The sequence below is a fragment of the Terrapene carolina genome, unplaced genomic scaffold (assembly GCF_002925995.2).
Source record: "Terrapene carolina triunguis isolate 2854851 unplaced genomic scaffold, T_m_triunguis-2.0 Scaffold68, whole genome shotgun sequence".
Lineage (NCBI taxonomy): Eukaryota > Metazoa > Chordata > Testudines > Emydidae > Terrapene > Terrapene triunguis.
This window is the reverse complement of record NW_020664419.1, coordinates 41,090,205-41,104,389: the sequence shown is the minus strand read 5'-3', so window position 1 is coordinate 41,104,389 and position 14,185 is coordinate 41,090,205. Positions and strand designations below refer to the sequence as shown.

At 40.9% G+C, this 14,185-nt stretch overlaps 1 protein-coding gene across 2 annotated transcripts in view; it reads left to right on the top strand.

The window, feature by feature from the left end:
• Positions 1 to 14,185, top strand: part of ST7 (suppression of tumorigenicity 7) — a 245,792-nt gene that overhangs the window by 168,281 nt on the left and 63,326 nt on the right. The window lies entirely within an intron of this gene.

Here is a 14,185-nt window from a genome sequence, read left to right as displayed (position 1 = left end):
TTAATGAGCTGTTCAATATATGAGCTTTATCCATATTGGTCAATGTGTGGCCCATGCCTTATTTACTTATTTACACCATTCAAACCCTGCTTTGAAAACAGAATTTTTATTTCCTCATGGTCTTTTCTCTAGCATTCATCACTACAGGATTTGAGTGCTTCACAAACCATTAATTTGGTTTCACAATACCTCTGTAAAGTAAGTGGTATTATTACCCCCATTTTACAGATGGGGAACTGAGGCACAGAGATATTATGATCAAAAGTATCCATAATGTTGGGTGCCTAATTTGAGAGATGTAGCTCCTGATTTTCCAGAGTACTTAGTATTATATAGCCCCTTATATGTCCTTAGCACTGCTCCCATTGACTTCATGTGCAGGTGTGAGTGCTCAGCACTTCTTCAAATCAGACCCCAGGATCTCAAGTCAGGTACCCAGAAAATGAGGAACACACAGTTACTGACAACCTGTGAAAAGTTTGGTTTAAGTGACGTGCCCAGCATCACATAGGAATTCTGTGGCAAAGGCAGGGATAGAATCTAGTTCTCCAGGGCAGAATTCAACTGCCTTAACCATGAGATCATTCTCTATCTTCTTGCAATCCCTTGCCTCATTCACTACACACCTTCCAACTTCTGCAAAAAATGGAAGCGGGCGTCCTACAGACAACAATCCCCTTCCCTACACAAGCTGATTCATCCCCAGAGCAGGTCCATGCTGTGCACTGAATGACACAGGGATCCTGTGGAAAATGTAATTAAATTGTGTATCATAAGGCATGTGAACAAGGGCGCTGAATTAAGATTGCATGGGCAATGAAAATTTCCTATGTTTAAAAAAAAAATTGAAAAATTGAAAAAAACAAACATTCCATCCTGTGGGTGGATCATCATCATCAGATATACAGCATAATCCTCTATCTCTTGAGCTAAAGGAGTGACCAGTAACAGTAGTAGGTTGTCATTCTTTATGTGAACCAGTTCCAAAGGGGGATGAGAAACTTTGCCAGAAGGTTTCACAGATAATTGCTAGATGGCAAAGGAATATTGAAACTCGGGAATGCAGGTTCCATAGGGAAGTGTGCTCAGCGGTTACAGACTCTTCTGTCCTTGTGTCCCCCAGCCTTTCCATATTCCCTTCTTCTCCTATTCCCCACCCCTTTCCCTAGCTCCTGCTATCCTCCTGGGTTCCTCCCTGCTCAGTGCTTAAAGATCACAATGGGTTGAAGGCCCAGGAAACAACACATAAAAAGGGAGGTGGGTCACTGAGGGTGCACATTTTAAATACCACCTGGGAGAAAACCCCCTTTGATTGGCTACTTTCCCTACTTGCCCACAGGAGAGCAGCAAATCAGAGATGCTGTAGGAAGCAGGCAGAGTTCTCTCCCTCTCCTCTCAGGAGAGGGCACCATTGTCACAGGATAGGAGGGCAGAGGAGGCAGCAGAAAGCCCAGCAGCTCAGCGTTGCTCTGCTCCCCCCTCCCCTTCTGTGCGCAGTGGGTTGGCACCTCTGTTCCTTTCCCCCTTGTCTCTCCTTGTTGGCAGCACCTGGCTGGGGAGAGCAGGGTGAAGAACCCCAGTAGTTTCAGGAGGCGCAGAGGTGAGGCTGCGATAGGGAAGGTGGGGGGCAGAATTGATGTGGGAGCAGCATTGATGGAGGGTTGTGGAGGGGCAGAACTGATGTGGGAGCAGAACTGATGTCTAGGTTGGAGGGGGGAGAACTGATGTGGGGACAGAATTGATGGTGGCTGTAGCAATATTGACTTGGTGGTTGAGGGACAGATTAATTGCTGAACAGGAGGACAGGTAGATGTTGGAGTGATGATAGACCCCACACACATTTTTTTTCAGGCCAGTTTAATTTCAGGCCATCCCTTGCTCCTTCCGTTCTTCACCCCTCTGCATTCAAATCAGGCTGTTTCCTCCTTCCCCTCCATGCTCCCTGGGTGCTAGCAGGAGGAGCATTGAGAGCAGGGGAGAGGGAGTTTTTCTGTGCTGTCACTTCCTGTGCCTGGTGTCACAGTCGCCTCAGGCTTCCAGGAAGAGCAATTGCAGGGAAATACAGCTCAGCCCATGCAGTCGAAGGATGGAGTGTTCTCAACTGGTCTTTGGAGATCGCACATGCGCAGTCCAGTCAACACACAGGAGCTCTGGGGGAATGGAGAGTGCTCAGTCAGGATGGAATCTTTGGACAATTAAGCTGCTCAGATCTAACAAGTCTCTGCTGAGCATCTGCAATTTTGTAGGATTGTAACTTAGCCAAATTTGGGAAGTTTTCATGGGGATGGCAAGAGGCACATCCCTGTTACCAAGACAACCTCTTGCCAAATTTCAAGTCTATACTCCAAAACAGGGAAGTAGTAGAGCTTCTCAGTGAAATGATTGTACGAATATTTTTGATATGGGCAAACCAATTTATTTATCCCTCATATCATTCTCAGACATGAAATGGCGAAACCGTTTTAGCTGCAACTTTCAAAAAACAAACTAAACAATTCAGCCTGACGTAGACACCCATCATGAAAATTTCAGCCCAAACATTAAAGTTTTGCAAAAGGGAATAGAATAGAAAGTGTTGAGTAACCTTAACTACCCTTGCTACTGTCATGGGGTTCAGGATGCAGTCCACACCAGGAAGGGGTTATGTCACCGTTTGTCTTGCAACTAGGATGATCAGATGTCCTGTTTTATAGGGACAGTCCTGATATTTGGGGCTTTGTCTTATATAGGCGCCTATTACCCACTCCCTGTCCTGATTTTTCACACTTACTGTCTGGTCACCTTACTTGCAAGTTTGGGTGCCTTACAGTGCTTTGCTGCTGTAGCTCCCATCCTGGGACGCTCACAGCCAGCCTACAAGCATGCTAATCACACTGAATGTCTCTCTGTTTGCTAGATGTAATTCTGAGCCCTGCAGCCTGTCTACAGCCCCACTCTGGCTTCCACCAGCCTTAGTTACTATTTGCAGGGTGACCCCAACACACTCCCAGTCCCGAATTTTCCTCAAACCGTGGGCCCTGAAGTGTCCAGCCTTCTCCTGGAATACTCAGAGAAATAAGATTTGTTTGCTCCTTTAAAAGACAAAAGCACATCAGAGCTTATTAATTTAACTAAAGCAGATACACCCTTCCCTTCAAACACAACAGTAAGTTGGTTTATAGTAAAAATAAAACAAATTTATTAACAATAGGTCATAGGTTAAGTGATGCCAAGTAAAAGAAATAAAAGAAGAGATGGTTACAAGTAAATAAAAGTGAAAACACGCATCTGAAAGTCTGAAACTTACTCTAGCAAGGTACAGGCTTTGTTCAATGTGGTATCTTTCATTAATCTTCCTTCTTCCCAGGCATATCTGACTTTCCCTCAGTCAGGACCTTCCACAGAAGTACAAGAGGCTGCGTGTTAAGGCATACATTTTATGACAATATTAATCACCAATTTGTCATGGGCTTTCATGAACACCTCACTTGATAACTTTTTATAGTACAGTAATATTGTAGGCAATCAGTTGATTCAATTGCTTATCACTAAGGCTGCAAATCTGTCATAGAGGTCACAGAAGTCATGGATTCTGTGATTTTCTATGACCTCCGTGACTTCTGCAGCAGCAGCAGTTTGGGTGTGTGGGAGGGGGCTCGGGGCTAAGAGCAGGGCATTTGGGAGTGCGGGGTGGAGCTTACATCGGGGTGGGGGGCTCCCCAGTTCCCACTGGCGTGGCCCTGCAGCTCCTAGCCAGAGGGGCCAGGGGGCTCCAGGCGCTGCCCGTGCCCGCAGGCCCCGCCCCCGCAGCTCCCGTTGGCTGCGGTTCCCGGTCAATGGGAGCTGCGCAGCCAGCGCTTGTGGCGGGAGCAGCGCGCGGAGCCCCCTGACCCCTCCGCCGCCTAGGAACTGCAGGGACAAGTGGAGCCAGGTAGGGAGCCTGCAAACCCCACCAACCTCCCCCCCACACACAGCACCAGCGGGGGTCCCGGGCCACCTCCCCCAGCACCCGCAGAGCCCCCGGACCACACTCCCCCCCCAGAGCACCTGCAGCTCCCCACCCAAGTTTTAGTTAGGGATATATAGTAAAAGTCATGGACAGGTCACGGGCTGTGATTTTTTTGTTTACTGCCTGTGAGCTGTCCATGACTTTTTCTAAAAATACCCATGACTAAAATGTAGCCTTACTTATCACTTGAGGTTCAGACCCCCCTGTCTTTATAGCCAAGATAAAGTTTCTCTTCCCCGCTGGAAGTTGTCTCCTCCCCCTCTTGTTAGATTGATAGCTTTGTTTACCTAATATGTTAATAGATTGTCGTTGTCTCTGCCTGATGACTAAGCTGGTCAGAGAAACAAATATACATTCCTTTGTCTAGGGCAGACCTGTTTACCAACTCCCCCTGACATGCCCGGCTTAAACACATTTTAGTCATCATTACAGTATATATCCATAACTCTTAATACACATTGCATACATCCTTCATGCAAGAATATTAATGATCAATGGTTTGTTAGTTTTTCAGTGACATATTACATGACACCTTTTAGATACAGATTATAACCATAGTGAGCTGAGGTACAGTGAAATGATCAGGCCAGTAAAACTTATTACCTGATCCAATGAGCCCCTTGCCTTCTGGCATTGGAATGCCCTAAGGGTCACAACCACCTGTAATGTTGATAATTTGTAACATTTATCTAATAACTATACAATGCAACTATTAACACCCACTACCCCCACCCTCCAAGATTTAACATATAGTCAGTCAGAAAGAGGAGAATAGTGAAAGATATTGAGATGAATGAAATGACTTTCAGATTTGAGGAGATATGATGTAATATTACTGCTGAAGAAATAGTGCAAAATATGAACCAAAATACCTTGTTTCTAACAAATTTAGAGACAAAGGAATTTTCAGCCCCTTCCATTTCCACCTACAATTTATTTCATGAGCATATCAGAAATGCAATACTTTAGGCACTGGTGTATATAAACTTTTTGTTGATAGATAAGACTGGCAAAGTATTTGTATATCCACCCTTTTTCACACATGGATTAAGAAGTACAGAAAATATATTGATATTTGTCAACATATCTTATATAAGAACAGCCATACTGGGTCAGATCAATGGTCCACCTAGCCTAGTATCCTGTCTTCTGACAGTGGTCAATGCCAGGTGCTTCAGAGGGAATGAACAGCACAGGTAATCATCAAGTGATCCATCCCTGTCACCCAGTCTCAGCTTCTGGCAAACAGAGGTTAGGGACACGTCAGAGTATAGTTTTGCATCCCTGCCCATTCTAGCTAATAGCCAGCGATTGACCTATCCTCCATGAAATTTTCTAGTTCTTTTTTGAACCCTGTTATCCTCTTGGCCTTCATAACATCCTCTGGGAAAGAACCCCACAGGTTGACTGTGTGTTGTGTGAAGAAATACTTCCTTTTGTTTGTTTTAAACCTGCTGCCTATTAATTTCATTTGGTGACCCCCTAGTTCTTGTGTTATGTGAAGGAGTAAATAACACTTCCTTATTTACTTTCTCCACACCAGTCATGATTTTATAGACCTCTATCATATCATATCCCCCCTTAGCTGAAAAGTCCCAGTCTTATTAATTTCTCCGTTCCATACCCGTAATCATTTTTGTTGCCCTTTTCTGAACCTTTTCCAATTCCAGTTTATCTTTTTTGAGATGGGGCGACCACATCTGCATGCAATATTCAAGATGTGGGGATGCCATGGATTTATATAGAGGCAATATGATATTTTCTGTCTTATTATCTATCCCATTCCTAATGATTCCCAACATTCTGTTAAGCTTTTTTGACGGCTGCTGCACATTGAGTGGATGTTTTCAGAGAATTATCCATAATGACTCCAAGATCTCTTTCTTGAGTGGTAATAGCTAATTTAGACCCATTCATTTTATATGTATAGTTGGGTTTATGTTTTCCAATGTGCATTACTTTGCATTTATCAACATTGAATTTCATGTGCCATTTTGTTGCCCAGTCATCCAGTTTTCTGATAACCCTTTTAACTCTTCGCAGTCTGCTTTGGACTTAACTAGCTTGAGTAGTTTTGTATCATCTGCAAATTTTGCCACCTCACTGTTTACCCCTTTTTCAAGATCATTTATGACTATGTTGAGCAATACTGGTCCCAATACAGACCCCTGGGGGACACCACTTTTTTCATCTCTCCATTCTGAAAACTGATCATTTATTCCTACCCTTTGATTCCTATCTTTTAACCAGTTATTGATCCATTAGAGGACCTTCCCTCTTATCCCATGACAGCTTATTTTGCTTAAGAGCCTTTGGTGAGGGACCTTGTCAAAGGCTTTCTGAAAATCTAAATACATCGTATCCACTGGACCACTCTTGTCCACATGCTTTTTGACCTCCTCAAAGAATTCTAGTAGATTGGTGAGGCATGATTTCCCTTTATCAAAACAATGTTGACTCTTCCCCAACAAATCGTGTTCATCTATATGTCTGATAATTCTGTTCTGTACTATAGTTTCAATCAATTTGCCTGGTACTGAAGTTAGGCTTACCAGCCTGTAATTGCTGGGATTGCCTATGGAGCCTTTTTTAAAAATTGACGTCACTTTAGCTGTCCTCCAGCCATCTGGTACAGAAGCTGATTTAAATGATAGGTTACATACCACAGTTAGTAGTTCTGCAGTTTCACATTTGAGTTCCTTCAGAACTCTTCTGTGAATACCATCTGGTCCTGTTGACTTATTACTGTTTAATTTACCAATTTGTTCCAGAACCTCCTCTAATGACACCTCAGTCTGGGATAGTTCCTCAGTTCTCACAAGTTCCTTGTGTGTGTTGCCACAGCATGACAAGGGAAGTTACCTTTAATCATCCATTTCCATGAGAAAGGATTTACTGTGAGAGACAGAACAATATGTAACTAACTTGGATTATATTTTGTGGCTAATGTTATATTTGTGGAATAAATTGCATATTGATAAAATAAGATCTAAGCTGGACCACAAGAGAGCACTAAGACAGGAGGACTTGGACTTGAAGTCCTACCTTTTAGACATTTTAAATATTGAAATTTCCCTTTCCTCAGTAAGAAATTTATGCTAAAGGATAAAGACTAGAAGAATAAGAAGGGATGGAGATAGAACTAAACTTCAAATCTGGCCAATTTTTATTGCACTTTCCCCTTACAGACATTGGGTTAGATCCTCAGATCTAGGTTTTGCCACCTTTACACTTCCCTGACTGTGGGGAATTTGGGCATTGAGCCAGTCCCGAGACACACCATAAAGCAACAGCCATCCCCAGGTCTTGACTCTGATACATGGAGGTCAAGAATGAGAGTGGCTCTGAGCCACTGAGGGTTCCCCTTTACACAAAGTCATTTAAGCCAGATTTACAGCTGCTTTGCTCCACCTATGTTAGAGCAGAGGGTCTAGCCCTTTGTTTTTTAAGAGGATGAATGAGCCTTGTCATTTCTTCATGGGAGACATGAACAATATTTTTATGAAGGAGTTCTAAGAACTTTAATATGTTATTGATGGTGTATATGTGATGGATGAGGGTGGTGGGTGGAATTATTCACCCTAAAGGAATATTAAGAATATGTTGTCTGGGGATTGCAGAATGTCATTGTCATGAGAGAGAGGCTGAAGGCCCTATTTGTGTTGGAATAACTGAAAACAGATTTCTTAAGACATGGAACACGAAGGAGATAAAGTTTTAAGAGGTGCATGATGCCATCTGGAAAACATGACTGGGACGTAGTGAGTCTTTGACATTTTGAGAAAATAAAAGGGTATTGGCTGTTAAATTTCTTACACATATGAGGGCCATCTTGATAATATTACTGGTGTAGTACACTGTGTTACTTGAATACTATGCACAACAGAAGACTGAGGTTCTGTTTGAGTGACCTTTCTGGAATACACCCAGAAAATGAATGGTTATTGATTTAAATAGGATTTGGGGTTTATATATTTGGTCATTGAGAGTGGAAAGAATATGTTACATAATACTGAATTTAAGATGTTTCAGTTTTATACATATGAAGAAGTTATTTGATTGTTGTTATGGACTATATCATCCTCTCCGCTTATGATCTGATTAATCTGGTAATACTATTGTGTCACAGACTAAACTGAAGAGCTTGAATTATTTTTTTGTTGATGATATGCTGCTTTAATCTGGTACACATAGCTGAGTTGACTTTATCAGCATTACCAAGTAACACATAATTTGTATGGAAGAAGTGTATGCAGGTGTTGCTTTTATTTAGACATCTGCCAATAATTAATTATTTATTATGATTCTGATACAGAAACCAGAAGCCTGTCATTTTTCTAGACACAATGTGCTCAATTTTGATCTCACATAGGCCAGTGTACATATGGAATAACTCCATTACAGTCAACTGAGCTACTCCAAATGTATTCCAATCTGTGTAGAATATGGCCCAATATGTATTGAGTGGATGAGGGATCTTACCAGCCATAATGAAGGCCACAGTCTGAAACCTTAGTATTATTTGTTGTGCTGCTTGAGTAAAGAAGATTTAAGTGTTCTGAGAGATTTAGTTTGGTTTGGCAAGCACAGAGATGATTTATGTCTGATCCTCTTCAGTGTCCCAGGCTGTGGCCATGCCTAGAAAGACTTTTAAAATCTCGTAGAAAGGCTAGTGCAGAAACACACATGTTGGACAATTCAGGACATCTTTTCATGTCAACTACTTTGCACTGAAGCACTTTCTTTCTTTTGCTTAGTCTCTTGCCCTGAAATGAATACACTGGTTTTGGACTGCAGCCTTGTCTGTAATCAGAACACTTCGGTGGGGTGGGCAAGGCACTTATATAGTAGGTGATGGATATGGGAGTAGTGATCACCAGCATTATTGACTTAGAAAATTGGATCAATATAATGAGGTGGATCATCTCCTTTGAGTGGGATTCACTGAAATTCATTAAAAATTGATGAAATTTTAGGACATACCATGTAGGAAAGTGAATGGGCTAATTTTGCTAAATAAATTCAAGCATTCTAGGATTGAGCTGGAGAATATTTGGACCTTGGTAAAAACTTTCACTGGAGGATAATTTATGATCATTAAAGTAAAACAACAGCTTTAAGGAAGGGGAATAATATAGAAGTCATGCCAGTGACTGGTAGGCTGAAGCAAACAAAGTGACAGGCCCAAATGAACCAAGGGCCGTACATTGAGTCCCCTTTAAGAGATAAAACAAAACAAAACCTCCCCAACAGGACATTTCTGTTCCATTCCTTCTGGTGTCAGCACTGAACCTCCCCAGAGGTTTTGCTTTATGGCTTTAATGCAAGTAATGGGGTTTGGCCAGTTTCAGGGATCTGGAGTTAGCATGGCTCCTCCACAGGGATTTCTGCTACACAGTTCTTCCCCTCTTTTTCTCCCCCCAAAATTAAAAGAGTACATCAGAGGAAACAAAGGCCATGGTTTCGCAGCTCTTTTAGCTTCCTGAAAATCTCTCCCTTTTGTGACGGAAAGGAGCTTCTTAAATCCCTTCCTAGCATCCCTTGCCAAGCTCTGAACTTCCTGCAGCACTGGGAAATACAAATCCATGAGTGCTGAGGGAAGGGGGAGATCCAGAACCCTCTGCACTTGGAGTTCTGATCTCATGTCCTGAATGGGGCAGCAGTCTGAGACTTCCTCACAAACCCCAAAAGACCTCCCGAGACCTCTTCTGCCACCTCAGCGACTGTTGAGTTCTCAGGCCGCTGCCTACTTACTTCTTACAGAAACATTGAAATGGGAAGGTCCTGGCCCTGGAGATTATCTTTATTAGCCTTAAGAAGCTGGTACATCCCACTACAGTGATATTTTCTAATTTAATCTCGACTTTGGACCTGCTGCTTCAAAATAGACTGAATATGATAATGTGAATGTTGTTGTATGAGAAAGTGTGTTGAGTGGACACCAGTAGGGATGGTTTTGGTTAAAAATAAGATTTCCTCTGAACCGTCACCCAAATCTGGAAATGAACACAAACCAACATTATTTTTAAGGTTCTAAAATAATTATATGAGCTTTTTTTCACTTGGGGACCACCTAGCAGCTGGGAGTTCAGCAGTTTTGTCTCACATATTGTCTCAGGAGCCTAACTTCAGGTCCCTAGTTTTGAAAATCTTGGTCACGGTAATTTCATTCACTTCTGGAAAGATGCAGCATGCGTGTGTAAGTGTGCACTTACAGTATTAAGTATGCATTTTTCAATGCATGTCTGTAGGTACCAATCAGCCTTAAGGATTTAAAGTGGCTTAAGTTCTTAGAGAGGTGCATAGTTGTCAAATGTGTGTGATTAGCCGTTTTAAACGCTTAGACTGCCCTACATAATTAAGGTGGTTTTAAAGGTTATGTCAACTGAAGGCTTTGAAGTGGCACCATGCCATATCCCGGAGTATTTAATGTTATGGAAAGGTTGGGAGGGGTATTTTCGCTGACATTAGACGTGTTTGTGTGAGTGTTTCTGCTGGTGTACCCTCAGCACTGGTGTGACACACTTTTGCTGATAGAACTGAGCTGCATTTGTTAGCCTTTGAATTCCCCTTTTTTTACAATTAAAGGCTCAATACATTGAAGTGTTGAGCACTCTCAGCTGCCATTGGAGTGTTCAGTGTCTTGTAGCATCAAGGGGAGCAAATAGAGTTGTAGTTATTGATAAAGCCAGTATGATCCCTATCAACTTAAGAACATAACCTTAATTGCTGCTTGCAAGTGTAGCCACTGCCTGCCTCTCCCATACGGTTATGGGCTGAGGCAGGAACTTGTGAGTGAAATTCTTTGACCCATGTTATTCAGGATGTCAGATTAAATGGCCATAACTAGATGATCATAATTAGGTCAGACTAGATGGTCAAAACTACATTGATTTCATTGAGGTCAGAATTTCACCCTATGAATCTATGAATTCCAGGTACAGTGATTGCCATAAAAACCACAGCATTTGCCAGCATCTATTGCAAAGTGGTATCTGTGATATCTAATTAATTCCTATTTTAAGTAGAGGAAAATACTGTGATATAGCAGATGGTAAATGCTGATTTTAATGTTAAGATCACAGATTTCTAGTAATAGAAAAAATTATAAGATACTACTTATCACGTAACTGAAGCTGCCTAAAATAGTGCAGATTCTACTCTCCAACACTCAGAAAAGTAAAAAAGTTTACTGAATGCTATCTAGGTCCACCATTAGTGTCTTTAATGTTAGGTATGCTGAAAGTTGTTTTATCCAGTTGGCTACAACAAGTGATTGCCCTTTATGCACATGTTGAAAATGTATGTTTGTCCAAAAGAAGATTGTATTTCTAAAGAGTTTTCTTGGTAGCATCTACTACCAAGTTGGATGGATATATATATATATATATATATATCAGATACAGTTCTTTGTGCTATCTATATATGGTGGTTCTGTTACGATGATCCCCAGTCTCCTAGAGCTTGTGCACATCTTCATTCTTGCACTCCTCTCTGTCCATTTTCTTAAAATTTCGCAAATGGAGATTGTGAAGATTATTTATTTGTGCTGTTCCATGTCTCTGGAACTTCCTAGCCTTTTGTGAGCCAGTACGTTATTTCCTCTCTTTTAAATTTGACTTTAAAATCTTCCTCTCTTCTCTATCATTTAACTGACTTTCTCTAGAAAGTACTTGGTATGCTGTGGATAAAGCAAAGTCTAATTTTGGGAGGAAGGGACGTTGAGGATAGTGATAAATGACTCTGCTTTCATGCTTTGTAATTTTACTAATCATTGGTGGAAAAAAGACTATAGTTATAAGTTATTTTCTGTTATTCTATTTGTCGCTCTTGTATGAAGCTGCGATTACAAAAATATTAAACATACATCTGGTACAATTTGGCTTCCACTGGTTTTTTGCAATATATCCCTTTAAAACTTCTTTTTATTCTTTAAACGTGTGAATTTTTTGTACTGAACCACTAGACAGTGTCTAGACTATGGCATTATTGTAATTATATTTTTAAAAGGACACAGATCAAACTCTGAAAGGTTTGAACAGCCCTTTTAATCCTCCAGGTTAGCCAAGAAAGGACATAATGGCTGAAAGTTCAAAGATAGTTCTACAGAGGTCTCAAATCCAATGACTTTATTTCTCTGTTGTATAGTTTGAGATTGTAATTGTTAACCTTGCGCCACACATAAAATACAATACCCCTATACATAAATATAATGTTACATGATCGGACTTGGCAATAGCCAGGAAATGGAGAAATGAAGCTGAAATTCCATATTTAATCCATCCCATAATCTCCCTCCTAAGTATTGGGGTCTTTAAAGTGATGGTTTCTCAGTACCAATAGGGCAGGGCAGTTAACAGGGGACAGAAGACAGAATGCTACCATTTCAGATACCATTGCTAGTAACAGCATTACTAGGAGCTGGGATGGATGGAATTTCAGGTTTTCTTTGAATTTAACTGCAATTTTTTTCAGTTTAAGCCAAAACCTTAAAATTATTTTAGCATTAATGAATATGCTTAATTGAACACAGTGCTCTAAATGTGTTTTTGTTTGTTGTTTTGTTGGGAGCATATACATATAAACAACAAATAAAAATGGGATATAGTGCATTATAAAATATATATACATGTACATTGATAGTGCAGATAAAGGCTTAGGAGAATAAATGTGTCAACACCAAGTTATATACAAGATCATTTATCCACTTCCATGTTCCCCTGAGTCCCAAGGACTAGATGTAGGGCATATACTGTAACTTAAAACTGATTTCTGCATGAATAATGTATCATTGCTAATTGATGTATGGGAATAATATCACAGGGAGAAAATTGGACACAAAATCTATGGCTGCATTCCTCGAGAACATTCAAAAATTATATCTAAATATAGAAAAATTGATGAGTGAAACATTCTGAGGGAAGGCTGTCCGCCTTCCATAAACCACCCTTGTAGAGATAAAACTTGTTCTTTATCCAATAAATCAAGAGGGGATTTTCATGCACAGAAAAGCATTTTTTTATGAATCAACACCCTAGCACATCCATCACAGAAATCATTAAGCCTACACCCTGCAATATGGCTTGGGGTGAGACCGGAAATGTGACTCCAAGGAATAATGAGAAGACATGCAGTAATTTAAGATTTCTTTTCAGAATTCTTCTGTCAGTTTGTTATCCTAAAATACTAATTTCATATTTAAGATATTTTAAAATAAGTATTAATTATCTGGTAGTGCTAATATTTACATATATTAGTATAGCTAATGAACATCCTAATGAAAACCTATTTCACTTTCTATACATGCACATATTTTTGTGCCCAAACATCCAAATCAAATATAACATGAACTAATTACATTATCCAATCCTAATTTCATCACTAGAAGATGCTTTTGACTAGTTTAAATTCAAAAGAAAATCCCAAATTAGCTACTGTTACTACTTTATGTATATGTTTATACCATAAAATGGCCCATCTTAACATTTTAGTTTAGAGTGATGCTTTTATAGACATATTGGGCCAGTTCCTCCGCAGGTATAAACAGGCCCATTTACACCATCTGAGGATCCAACCCATTCTGTTGTGCTAAGGAACTGAGAGTGTTACATAGAAATTGTTAGCTTGCCCTGACCAGTGGGTAATAAGCTGCATTGACTTTAATAAGAGCTTTTTGGTTGCTAGAGATACATAAGGGGAAGAATCCTTGTTAAAGCTTGATGCATGTTTTACTGGAGTCTAGTCAATACCTTGGTACAAGAGGTAACAGTACTTCTGTTTTCTCCTCTGAGGTGAGGTTGTGCAGTGGTTGCCAGTAAAGAAGAAGCATTTACTTGTCATAGCATGAATCTTTTAAAAGGGAGATTAGGGAAGAGAGTTGAAAAATAGTAAACTGGATAATTTGATAAATGAAGATCTGTGATATCACTGAAAATAAATCTATTGATTTAGGGCTAGACCTGTGTCTGTTAGTCACAGCCCAGAATAAGCATGTAAGCAACATGGAGCCATACTGGCCGGGGTAGGGGAGTGTTCTGCCTCTGTGACCAGGGCCGGCTCCAGGCACCAGCTTGCCAAGCAGGTGCTTGGGGCGGCCACTCCGGAGAGGGGCGGCATGTCCAGCTATTCAGCGGCAATTCGGCGGACGGTCCCTCACTCCTGCTCGGAGCGAAGGACCTCCTGCCGAATTGCCGCCGC